Source organism: Ornithorhynchus anatinus, chromosome 11, assembly GCF_004115215.2.
Source record: "Ornithorhynchus anatinus isolate Pmale09 chromosome 11, mOrnAna1.pri.v4, whole genome shotgun sequence".
NCBI lineage: Eukaryota > Metazoa > Chordata > Mammalia > Monotremata > Ornithorhynchidae > Ornithorhynchus > Ornithorhynchus anatinus.
In genome coordinates this window covers 39231073-39241811 of record NC_041738.1, presented here as the reverse complement: position 1 = coordinate 39241811, position 10739 = coordinate 39231073, and positions in this window count along the sequence as shown.

Sequence of the window (10739 nt, the reverse complement as noted above, 5' to 3'; positions counted from 1 at the left end):
GCCACAGCCGGGGGCTCTCCTGGCTGGTCACAGACAGCCGACAATGCTATCACCATCGCCATCTCCAGCCTGTGTGGGGATCAACGGAGGTGGGTGGGCCTACAGCTTCCACTGTTGGACTGAAAACAGAGGGGCCACTCCATCAGGTTTCCATCTGGATCATTTTCCCTCCCCATAAAGCAGGAAAGCAGCGCAAGCTGAGGTTGCTCTCTTCCAGCTCCTCAGGAAGGACAGGAGGGCTGTCTCTCCACTTGTCAGCTAGGAGTGTGGAAAGCAGGAAAGTACCTGCAAGAAGCTTTGAGTTTGTTTTGTTTATGTTTAAAAATAAATAAAAATAAATGGCCCGGGGTCAGCAGCAGTCCTAGGCAGGGGTGACCCCCACCTAGAGAGCATGGCAGCCCCACCCCAGTCCATCAGGGCTGCATGCAAGGGGTGGGCATCAGGCCAGCATCAGATTACTTCATCTGACTGTGAGGGGGAGGCAGTGCCACGTTGGGGGCCATAGTTCAACCCCTTCACCTTGGGATTGGTAAAAATGATTTGACAATTTTCAAACAATTTCATAAGTCAACCGAATGCCACTGATGTCAATCACACCCCCATCGCAGACCTGTTGTAAGGATTTCGGTTTGCTCACGTTAGTCCATCGGACCATCCATTCTCACATCAGGAATATGTTCTGGGAAGGTAACAAAGGGCAGGAGATTTGGCAGGAAACAGATTATGTTCCTCAGGCCCATATATCAGCTAGTAGGTGCTCCATGACTTTATTTTGGGATTGGTCTGCTTGGGTTCTCCATTATGATTTTCTTTCTTCAATCAACTCTGCATTACCAAGTAGTGGCAGTTTTCTTCACCCAGTATTCTTCATTTTGGAAATAAGCAGGAGGATGATACTATTAAATAGGCCATTTAACAAGAGTAGCATGTCAAACATTACATATATATATATATATATATACACGTATATATACACATATATATAATGAAAGCTATGTACATAGGTTAATGTGTGTATTTATAGAGATGAATATTATAGCAATTTTATGATGTTTAAGACTAAATGCCACTTGTATTTCTAAGTAAGCCTGAACTTCCCTTAAAGGAAAGCTGAGAAAAAGTAGTAATTTTGAACTAGTTGGCTTAACTTAAAAAGCTCCCCTGTGACATCTGAGTGTGTTTAGTGCAATTGCTTCTTAGGCTTCCTCATTAAAATATTGACTACTCCTTTTCTCAAGTAAATGCTAATCCCGGCTCCCATGTACATGTATTTACATTTCACTGCAGGCAGCCTGCCAGGTTAGAAATAAAACCAATTTGTTAATATCACTATTTCCTTTTCAGCAAAGAAAATATGTACTATATTAAAGATTGTGTAAAATGATGAGAAATAGTTCCTGTGGATGCCAGCCATTTATCTCTGTGGCTTGGAGTGTGATGGCTCGTCTGTCTTTCCTCCCCAGTTTACTGACCTGTTGGTCTCCCCAAAAAGTTCTGTGTCCCAAAACATCTACCAAGGCAGCTCTTGGTGTTTTCTCCTTAAACCACCCTTTGGCTTGGAGCTGTCCTGGAGTAGAGAAGCCAAAGACTAGGTTCTCCTATGGCACCCGGGTGAGGAAGCAAAACACTGTTTTTAAAGAAATGTGAACAAATGTTGTTAATCCTGGTGATAACATGCTGCTCCTCTGAAGCATTCTCCCCAGAAATCTGGGAAATCTCGGGACTGCAAGAGGGTTCCCATTTGATTTATGATTCATAAGTGGATCAGTCTTATTAAAATCCGTGGGAGCCTTTTGTTCATTTTGCTATTCAAAGGCCACCCATCATTCACTTTCACACCACTATTTTGCACAAGAGCATCCTTCTGGAGTCTGTAGCTATTTGTTAAATAATCCCTTGGAAGAAAGCAACTAATTATGGCACTGAAAATCAAGTATTATTAGTAACTGTAGGCTGTCTTTACACTGTGAAGTTTCCTAAAGTTGCCCAGTTAAGTTATTTGTCAGTGAAAGGAATCAAGTTACTTTATTGACACTCCCTTCATTCCCTTCCCTTGGCTGATCTTTTGGTTTATAAATTGATTATCTGTTGGCACTTAATAGTAATTATGAAATCAATGCACAAAGGAGAAGAAGTGATTCATAAGTGCTGTTGTTTAGTCTTCCAGAGAGGAGAAATTCAAGTCAGTTTATAAAGAGGGGGAAGCATGTTTTGTCAGTGTTTATGATCTACGCCATATTTCACTGGCACATTCCCCCTGCTGCTCTGCTCTTCTTGAAGAATGCCGGCCCTACCCACTTACCACTCCCCCAAATTACACATAAACCCTGCTGGTACAGATAGTGTGTTCCTCCCAGTCCAGGATTGCTCAAAGCTGTTATGATCATTGTTACATCTGGCAGGCGACTGCTTTCCCCATTTTCATAGCCCTTCTGGAATTACATCTCTTCCAGGAGGTCTTCCTTGATTAATATCTCATCCCCTGCCACTTATCTCTAGATTGTAAGCTCGTTGTGGGCAAGGAATGTATCTGTTTAGTTAGATTGTACTCTCCCAAGTGCTTAGTACAGTACTCTGCACACTAAGTACTCAATAAATATGATTGACTGACTGACTTCAACATTTCCATATTATACTAGATACTCAAACCCCTCAGTAGCACTTGTTTACATATCTTCATACTCTTTTTCCTCCTTCCAGGTCTGTCTGCGTCTCCCACTAGACCACAAACTCCTAATTCCCTTGAACTCGTCCAATTGATCAGTACTGAGTTCTGCATACTATAAGTGCTCCAGAAATACTATTGCTGGGGAAGACTGTTGATTGATTGGGAAGTCAGTGTTCATCTAGCCAGTGCAAGCCTGAATTTTCTTTTCTAAATCCTGTGTTAGTGTACTTTTTGCTCCCTTGAATGACATTAAACCATTCATCTCTCCCATGTCATTCATGTTTTGCACACTTTAACTAGTTGAAGAGATTTACCCACCTCCTCCGGGTCTTAATTCAACAATAATTTTTGGATTTCTGAAGTTGTAATATCTGGGAATGGCTAGACCAGGTCCATCTGGTCTGGTCTTTTAGTCCCAACAGTAGTTAGTACTGGGATTCTATAGAGGAAGGAGTATTGTTGGCTATGCAGTACTGAGCTATAAAAAAAAAAAATCCCCCATTCCAAGGAGTAAGCAGTAAGCACTCCCCCTAACTCTTGAAGATTCCATCATCCTTATAATCTTTTCCTTTTTTTATTCCTGTCATTTTTTTATTGTTATATTTTCCTGTTTATTTTCTGTTGTCATCATTCATATGGATATTTAATTTTTTTAATGTATTAAATTGTTGGCCTTAATGTGCTTTGACAATGTCTCTTCTAAGTTAAAGTGACACAATCCTATATTGCAGCTTAGTCCAAGGTCTAAGTTTTGAATTTTACCTATAAAGCATATTACGCATTTTGTTAGGATAAGCCCTCCTTAGATGTGTAGGACAGTCAAAACCTATAATTAATAATAATAATTGTGGTATTTGCTAAGCACTTACTATGCACCAGGCACTGTACTAAGCACTGGCGTGGATACAAGCAAATCGGGTTGGACAGAGTCCCTGTTCCACATGGGGCTCCCAGTCTCAACCCCTATTTTACGATGAGGTCACTAAGGCCCAGAGAAGTGACCTGACTTGCCCAAGGGCACACAGCAGACATGTGGCAGATCTGGGATTAGAGCCTGTGCTCTATCCACCTCTCCATTCTGCTTGTAATTGGAGTTGGAAACTCCAATAAGCAAATCTGAGCTCAGGGAAAAACAAAACAAAAAACCTGTCAACTAGAAGTTGGGGGAGTGTGAGGTGCTACACAGTGAAACTTCCCAGTTGACTAAGAAGCAGGATTTCCAGGATGAGCTTTGCATAGTCATACCAAGGACTTGTGAGAACTGCATAATTAGGTATAAAATCCTTACAGAAGTCTGCTACTCTGATGAAAGGCTGCAAGGAGGAAACATCAGGGGAGAGGAAGATCACTGATCAGCAGAACCCTCTGTGTACTTAAGCCCAAGTATTTGGTGGGATGCAACACTTGAAAATTCAGTCCCGCCACCAGCTGCTAAAGCTAGAATTACAACAGTTTTTTGATCAGAGTAACAAAACTCCTCCCTGCTCACTTTCCATCTGCTAACCAAGACAGTTGTGCTAAGACTTCCTAGCCAGAGCTTATTTGGAGTGTACGCAGCTGGATTTTTACCAGTCCTCACTTTGTCACCCGAAATCAAATGTAGGGCAATCATTTTTAAATCCTTTGTCCTGTTAGTTGGAGATGCTCCCAAAAGGATGAACAAGATTGCTCCTCACAGAGTTTAGTTCAGTGCTTGGCACATAGTAAGGGGTTAACAAATACCATTATTATAGGGGACATCAGAAACCTGAGACTTTAGAGCTTTCTGATTGGAAATTACCTAATGTTTACTGTTGATGTGACCGATTTTGCTCTCAACAAAATTCAGACTGTGACTAGAGCATAAGAACAAAACCTAGAACTACCCCATCATCAGGAAACAGCATGGCGTAGTGGCTAGATCCTGGGCCTGGGAGTCAGAAGGTCATGGGTTCTAATCCTGTTTCTGCCACTCTGCTGAGTGACCTTGGCAAGTCACTTCCCTTCTCTGTGCCTCAGTTTCCTCATCTGTAAAATGGAGATTGAGACTGTGAACCCCACATGGGACAGGGATTGTGTCCAACCCAATTTGCTTGTATCCACCCCAGCGCTTAGTACAGTGCCTGGCACATAGTAAGCGCTTAACAAATACCTCATCATCATCATTATTATTATTATTATCTGGTAAATTCATGATAGCCAATTGCCTAGTTTTTAGCTGTCCTATCCCATAAGAGATACTGATAACGGCACCAGATGCCTTTACGTTCAGCATTTTCATTTCAAGATCCCAACCTTGGCTGCCGCTTCCAGGTCCTGTGGTTCAGGAACCCAAAAGAGAAATGGAATGACTCTGGAGCAAGGTTCCTCTAACAGCACGCTCTGTGTTCTGTGAATTTCTACAAAGAGCTTTTTGTGTGTTCTTATGATGTCGCTGTTATGTTGCATACCTAATAACATACATCCGAGCTCCCTGATCACTAAAGGAGCGTACATTGTTCTCGAGTGCCGTCAGTGGCTTCCCTAACCTAAGATCCCCTCCAAATCATTCAGGAAAAAGCAGATAGATCATTTTAGGTCAGACGGTTGCATTTTTTTTTCCTGAGTTGGCTAGACAGACATCATCTTCCTGGATAATTGCCCAGCTCTCTGATTCACTTTGGCTGGATAGACCTGGACTCAAAAGAGGCCCTGAAGTATGAAGAGCAGGCCGTTGTAATTGAGTGAAAGAAGGTCTCCAAGGATAAACTGTACATGTAGAGAGAAAAATGTCCTGTTTCCCTATTCTTCCGATGTTGGAATGTGGGGCCATTGCGTCTCCATATTTCTTGTTGCTCTTTTATTTCCCTGATTGCAAATGACATGAATTCCTTTTTGCCCATGACTTGAGTAGCCTCCCCTAATAGCCCTTATTGCTAGAGCCCTTGGAGAAGCAACATGATCTAGTGGAAAGAGCACAGGCCTGGGAATCAGAGGATCTGGGTTCTAATTCCGGCTCTGCCGGTTGCTTGCTGCGTGACCTTGGGCAAGTCACTTAATTCTCTGTATCTCAGTTCTCCTCTTCTCCCTCCTAGTTAGGCTGTGAGCCCCATGCAGGACGGAGATGGTGTCCAACCTAGTTTACTTGGATCTACCCTCAAGCTGAGAACAGTGTTTGACACAAAGTAAGCGTTGAACAAATGCCATAAAAAAAACCATCTGGTAAGCGTTCAGAAATATTCTGTCCCTAAGCACAGTCAGCTACCTCTTCACACTTCAGCTGGTCACAGGGGCTTGTGGTTTTCTCTCTGCAAGTCATCACTATTTCTGGAAAGACAGCACAGACACTTGTCCTACTGACAGTGGTTTACCCCTTCTCCCCACCCTTAAAACGAGTCTTATGTTTATTCAGTCATATTTCCTGAGCACTTACTGGCTGCAGAGCACTTTACTAAGTGATTGGGAGCATACAGTATAACAATAAACAGACACATTCCCTGCTCACAAGGAGCTTAATATAAATAAATTACAGGGAAATCAAAATTAATATAAAATAAATTACAGATATGTACATAAGTGCTGTGGAGCTGGGATGGGGATGAATAAAGGGAGCAAGCTAGGGTGACATAGAAGGGAGTGGGAAAAGAGGAAAGGAAGGCTTAGTCAGGGAAGGCCTCTTTGAGGAGATGTGCCTTTAATAAAGCTTTGAAAGCCTTGGGGAGAGTAAATGTCTGTTGTATTTGAGGAGGAGGGGCAAAGAGTAGGTGGCTCAGAATATTGACCTCTCTGATGGTGAAGCCAAATAAGGGAGGGGCTAGAAATTGTGCTCTGATCAATCCATCCATCATTCATATTTATTGAGCCCTTATTGTACTAAATGCTTGGACAAGTACAATATAAATGTTGGTAGATATATTCCCTGCCCACAACAGTCTAGAAGGGGAGACAGACATTAATATGAATAAATAAATTTCAGGTATTGCATACATGCTGTGGGGCTGGTGGAAGGGTGAATAAGGGATGCAAATCCAAGTGCAAGAGTGACACGGAAGTGAAAAGGAGAAGAGGAAGTGAGGGCCTAGTTGGGGAAGGCCTTTTGGAGGAGGTGTGCCTTCATCAAGGTTTTGAAGGTGGGGAGAGTAATTGTCTCTTGGATATGAAGTTGGAGGGCATTCCAGGCCAGAGGCAGAACATGGATGAGAGGTTGGTGGTGAGGTAGATGAGATCGAGGTACAGTAAGTAGGATGGCATCAGAGGAGTGAAGTGTGGGGGTAAGGTAAGGAAAGAGGGAGCAAGGTGATTGAGTGCTTTAAAGACAAGGCAAAGGAGTTTCTGTTTGAGGAATGTGGATAGGCAGCCACTGGAGGTTCTTGAGGAGTGGGGAGACATGGACTGAACGTTTGTGTAGAAAAATGATGCAGACAACCGAGTGAAATATGGAGTAGAATAGGGAGATACAGGAGGCAGGGCAGACAGCCAGAAGCCTGCTACAGTAATCAAGGTGGGTTAGGATAAGTGATATGTCAGCAGTGCCATCTTTGAACACAAAGATACATATGTGAACCTATACATACACATATCCACAAGTAGAAAATAAATTAGGGTCTTGTGGAGCTTAGGAGAGGGGAGCAATTTGGCATCAGTGCTCCCAGCTCAGTTTACCTCCATCCACAACTTTGAGCTGTATTTTTGTGGGGGGAGGGTAATGGGGGAAGTGGGTTCTTTTTTACATGCTGTTTTTCAGAAAAGTATTTTTTGTAGAGCTGAAATATAGCTGCAGTGGTAGCTAAGCAATCTGTTGGGTCCTGGGAGGGGCAATGCAGAAAAATCATCTCTTTTCTCCGCTATGGTTCTATCACGAAGGGGAAGGTCTTGCTCACTGAGTTATTTCTCCTACTCAATTCAGTAGTTCATTGTAACTCTTGGACAGTTAATGTTGGTATTTGTTAAGCACTTACTATGTGCCGAGCACTGTTCTAAGCGCTGGGGTAGATACAGGGTAATCAGGTTGTCCCATGTGAGGCTCACAGTCTTCATCCCCATTTTACAGATGAGGGAACTGAGGCACAGAGAAGTGAAGTGACTTGCCCACAGTCACACAGCTGACAAGTGGCAGAGCCGGGATTCAAACTCATGACCTCTGACTCCCAAGCCCGGGCTCTTTCCACTGAGCCACGCCCTCTTCATGAACTCTTGAACATCACGAATGAGTGGCAAGACTTCAAAAGTGCATGGATTATTTGTGACAGCTCTAACCTGGTGGGCTGGTGATTGTGTCCTAACCAAATATTTAAATACGTCACATAGCAGTATTAGCCTATTTGCTTAATTTGTTGCCAAATGCCTTCCAGAGTGATTAAGAATTTTTGGCATGTCCACATCGTAAAGGTTAGGTTCTAACAAAGTTCCAAGATGTGATGTGAAGGGGAAAGAATCAAAGCTCCAAAAAGAGTGAAGTATTCGGGTAACTTTAGATAGAAACATGGCACCTTAGTGATACAATGTTTTATACCGGTTCTTATCTCTCTTTTTTTTTTTTTTGCTGAGGAAGTAATAGAGGGGCTCATGATGATTCAAGAGATGCGAAGTTTTGAATCCTCTGACCTATTTCCACAGTAATCACTTAAGATTAAAATCAGCATCCTTCTTATCAAAAGGCATTTATTAAGAGCATAACTGGAATGGGCCCATACTGGATTCTGCAGGAAGCAGATGAAGTTCATGTAGCCAATGCCTGCTAGGACCTTGCCCAACTGGCATACCTGTTGTTTCAGCCACAGGAGTATTTGAATGACTAATGATGATATTTATAAAAGTAATTTTGATAAGTGAGCTCCATTTGTACTTTGCGTGGGTCAAATAGATAAAAGGGTAAAAAAGGAGAGATTATTCCATCAAGATTATTTTTGCTGCAGCCTTATTTTAGTTCTTTTTTTCTTTTCATTTCAGTGCACATATTTATATCTTTGGTTAATTTTGTTGGTGTGCCAGAAACAAGCTACAGCTGTAATTTCATGGAGTAATTTGTGTTTTTAAACTGTGTCTTAATTCATATTCCAGTAGTATCTTGATTCATGTTCCAGAAGTATCTTGGTGACATGTTGATAGGCTCTTGACACATTAATAAATGAAGTAAATTTGCCCCTTAGGCAAGGGAGCCCAAGATGGTAGAGGGGAAGGGCTCTCCGAAAAGGAATGAAGTTGAAGGTTGGTGCTTGTTGTCAGAATTGATTGATTGACATTCCCTTCAGCCAATTGGTGTGTTCAAAGGACTTGCTTCTGTCAAGTAGACTTACCTGAGGAAAGATTTGTTTGTTTTCAAAATAAGGAACTTCAAGGGAGAGCATGCAGAGCTGTGCTTTACACAGAATCATTAGCTTGAATCTTTATCAAATTGCCTTCGGACCCAGCTGACTCATGGAATATTGGTTCTCGATTCAAAGCCCAGTTCTGCCTCTTCCTTTAGTCCTTTGTTTTGAGGTGGATTTATATTTCATTCATTCATTTATTCAGTCATATTTATTGAGCGCTTACTGTGTGCAGAGTGCTGTACTAAACACTTGGGAAATTATAAAACAACAGTAAACAGACACATTCCCTGACTGCAATGATCTTACAGTCTAGAGAGGGGAGACAGATATCAGTACAGATAAATAAATTACATTCATGTAAATAAATTACAGATATTTGGTAAAGTGCACTACTGGGAAAGACCAAATATTTGCCCATTGCCTCAAAGCAAAAGAGAGATGACAGGAGTTTAAGTAAGGGTGGGAAAACAGCCTGGTTCTCTGAGACCAGGTAGTAGTGTTAGGCTTAGATGGGAGGTCATCTTGGGGAGCTGGGGCCAACTAACCAGCTATTATTCAATCCATATTTTTAAAAAGAAAAATTTAATTTACAGCTCTCACTCGCCTTGTAATTCTTGCCCTGCACTGTACAATTTCTTGTGAAGTCCTGGACTAGTGCTCAATGGGTAAGGTTTACTTTTTCTTAGGTAAAATATTCCCTTTCTTTGGGCTTTGGAAAGAGGTTAGAAGAGGGTTTGGCCATTAGAAAGCATGGAAGCCAAACACACAAGTAAGAACCTATGATCTGCCCCGTTGGGATGTCGGCAATCTCTCCTATGGTCAGGTATTCAAAGGGTACGTAGGAGGAGTAGTATTCAGAACTCAGATTCACTACATTTCGGGCCTTGAGTTGGGGCCTTCAGGCACAGGTGAGCCTGGCAGTTTTTCCTTGTTAATAAAATAAGCTGCCTCATAACAGTTCTGGAAGGTATCCATGAGTGGCCACAGCCATTCCAGCGAAGAGAAGGAAAGCAGGGATGGGGAGTGAGGGGTGAGAAGAAGACATCCTGAGCGGAATAGAATACTCTTTTCGTTCTCTGTGAGCAACACAATATAAGACTCAGGCAGCAGGTGTAAAAAGGGAACAGTTTTCTCTAACTCCTATGTCTGTTAAGAGGCTAATCAGAGTAGCTTTTTTTTTTTTTGGAAGGGGAGGGATGTCCCTGCTGAGTTTTGGAGTATGCCTATAGCAGCTTTTAGCAAATCACAATCTCAGCAGTAGGTTCAGCTTTGAAGAAAGATTTACAAATCTCTCACTGCTTTATAAATATCTGCATTTATATCTTAAAAAAGAAGAAGAAAAAGCCCCTCACTGTTGGTCTCAGCCTCCTTGCCCTCCTTTCCCTCCCCCACTTCCCCTTTTCTTCCTTTCCTCTTTCAGAAATTAAAGATTGTGATGTGTGCAGGAAATGAGGGTCTATAAAATTGTGATAAAATGTTCCTGCGAAATTGCCTTTGAATTTTCGCCTTGAATTGCAGGCGAAATGAAATTGTTCGCTTTCAGCACTGCTTTGTTTTTGACCCCTTTTTGTGAATTCTCAAAGGAAAGAAACATATTCCCATCTTTTATAGTAATCAAATTTATCTGGCATCTCTCAGCCTCTTGAATTACTTATGCTAGAGTTGGCCAGCCTCAGGAAGGCTGGAGCTGGTTTATTTATTTATTGTTCTAAAGTGAGGGTTTTTGACATGAGGTCCCCACATCATCCTAGGGGAGTTTAGGAGAAAAATGGAAAGTGCCTTCTGCCATCATTTATATATAT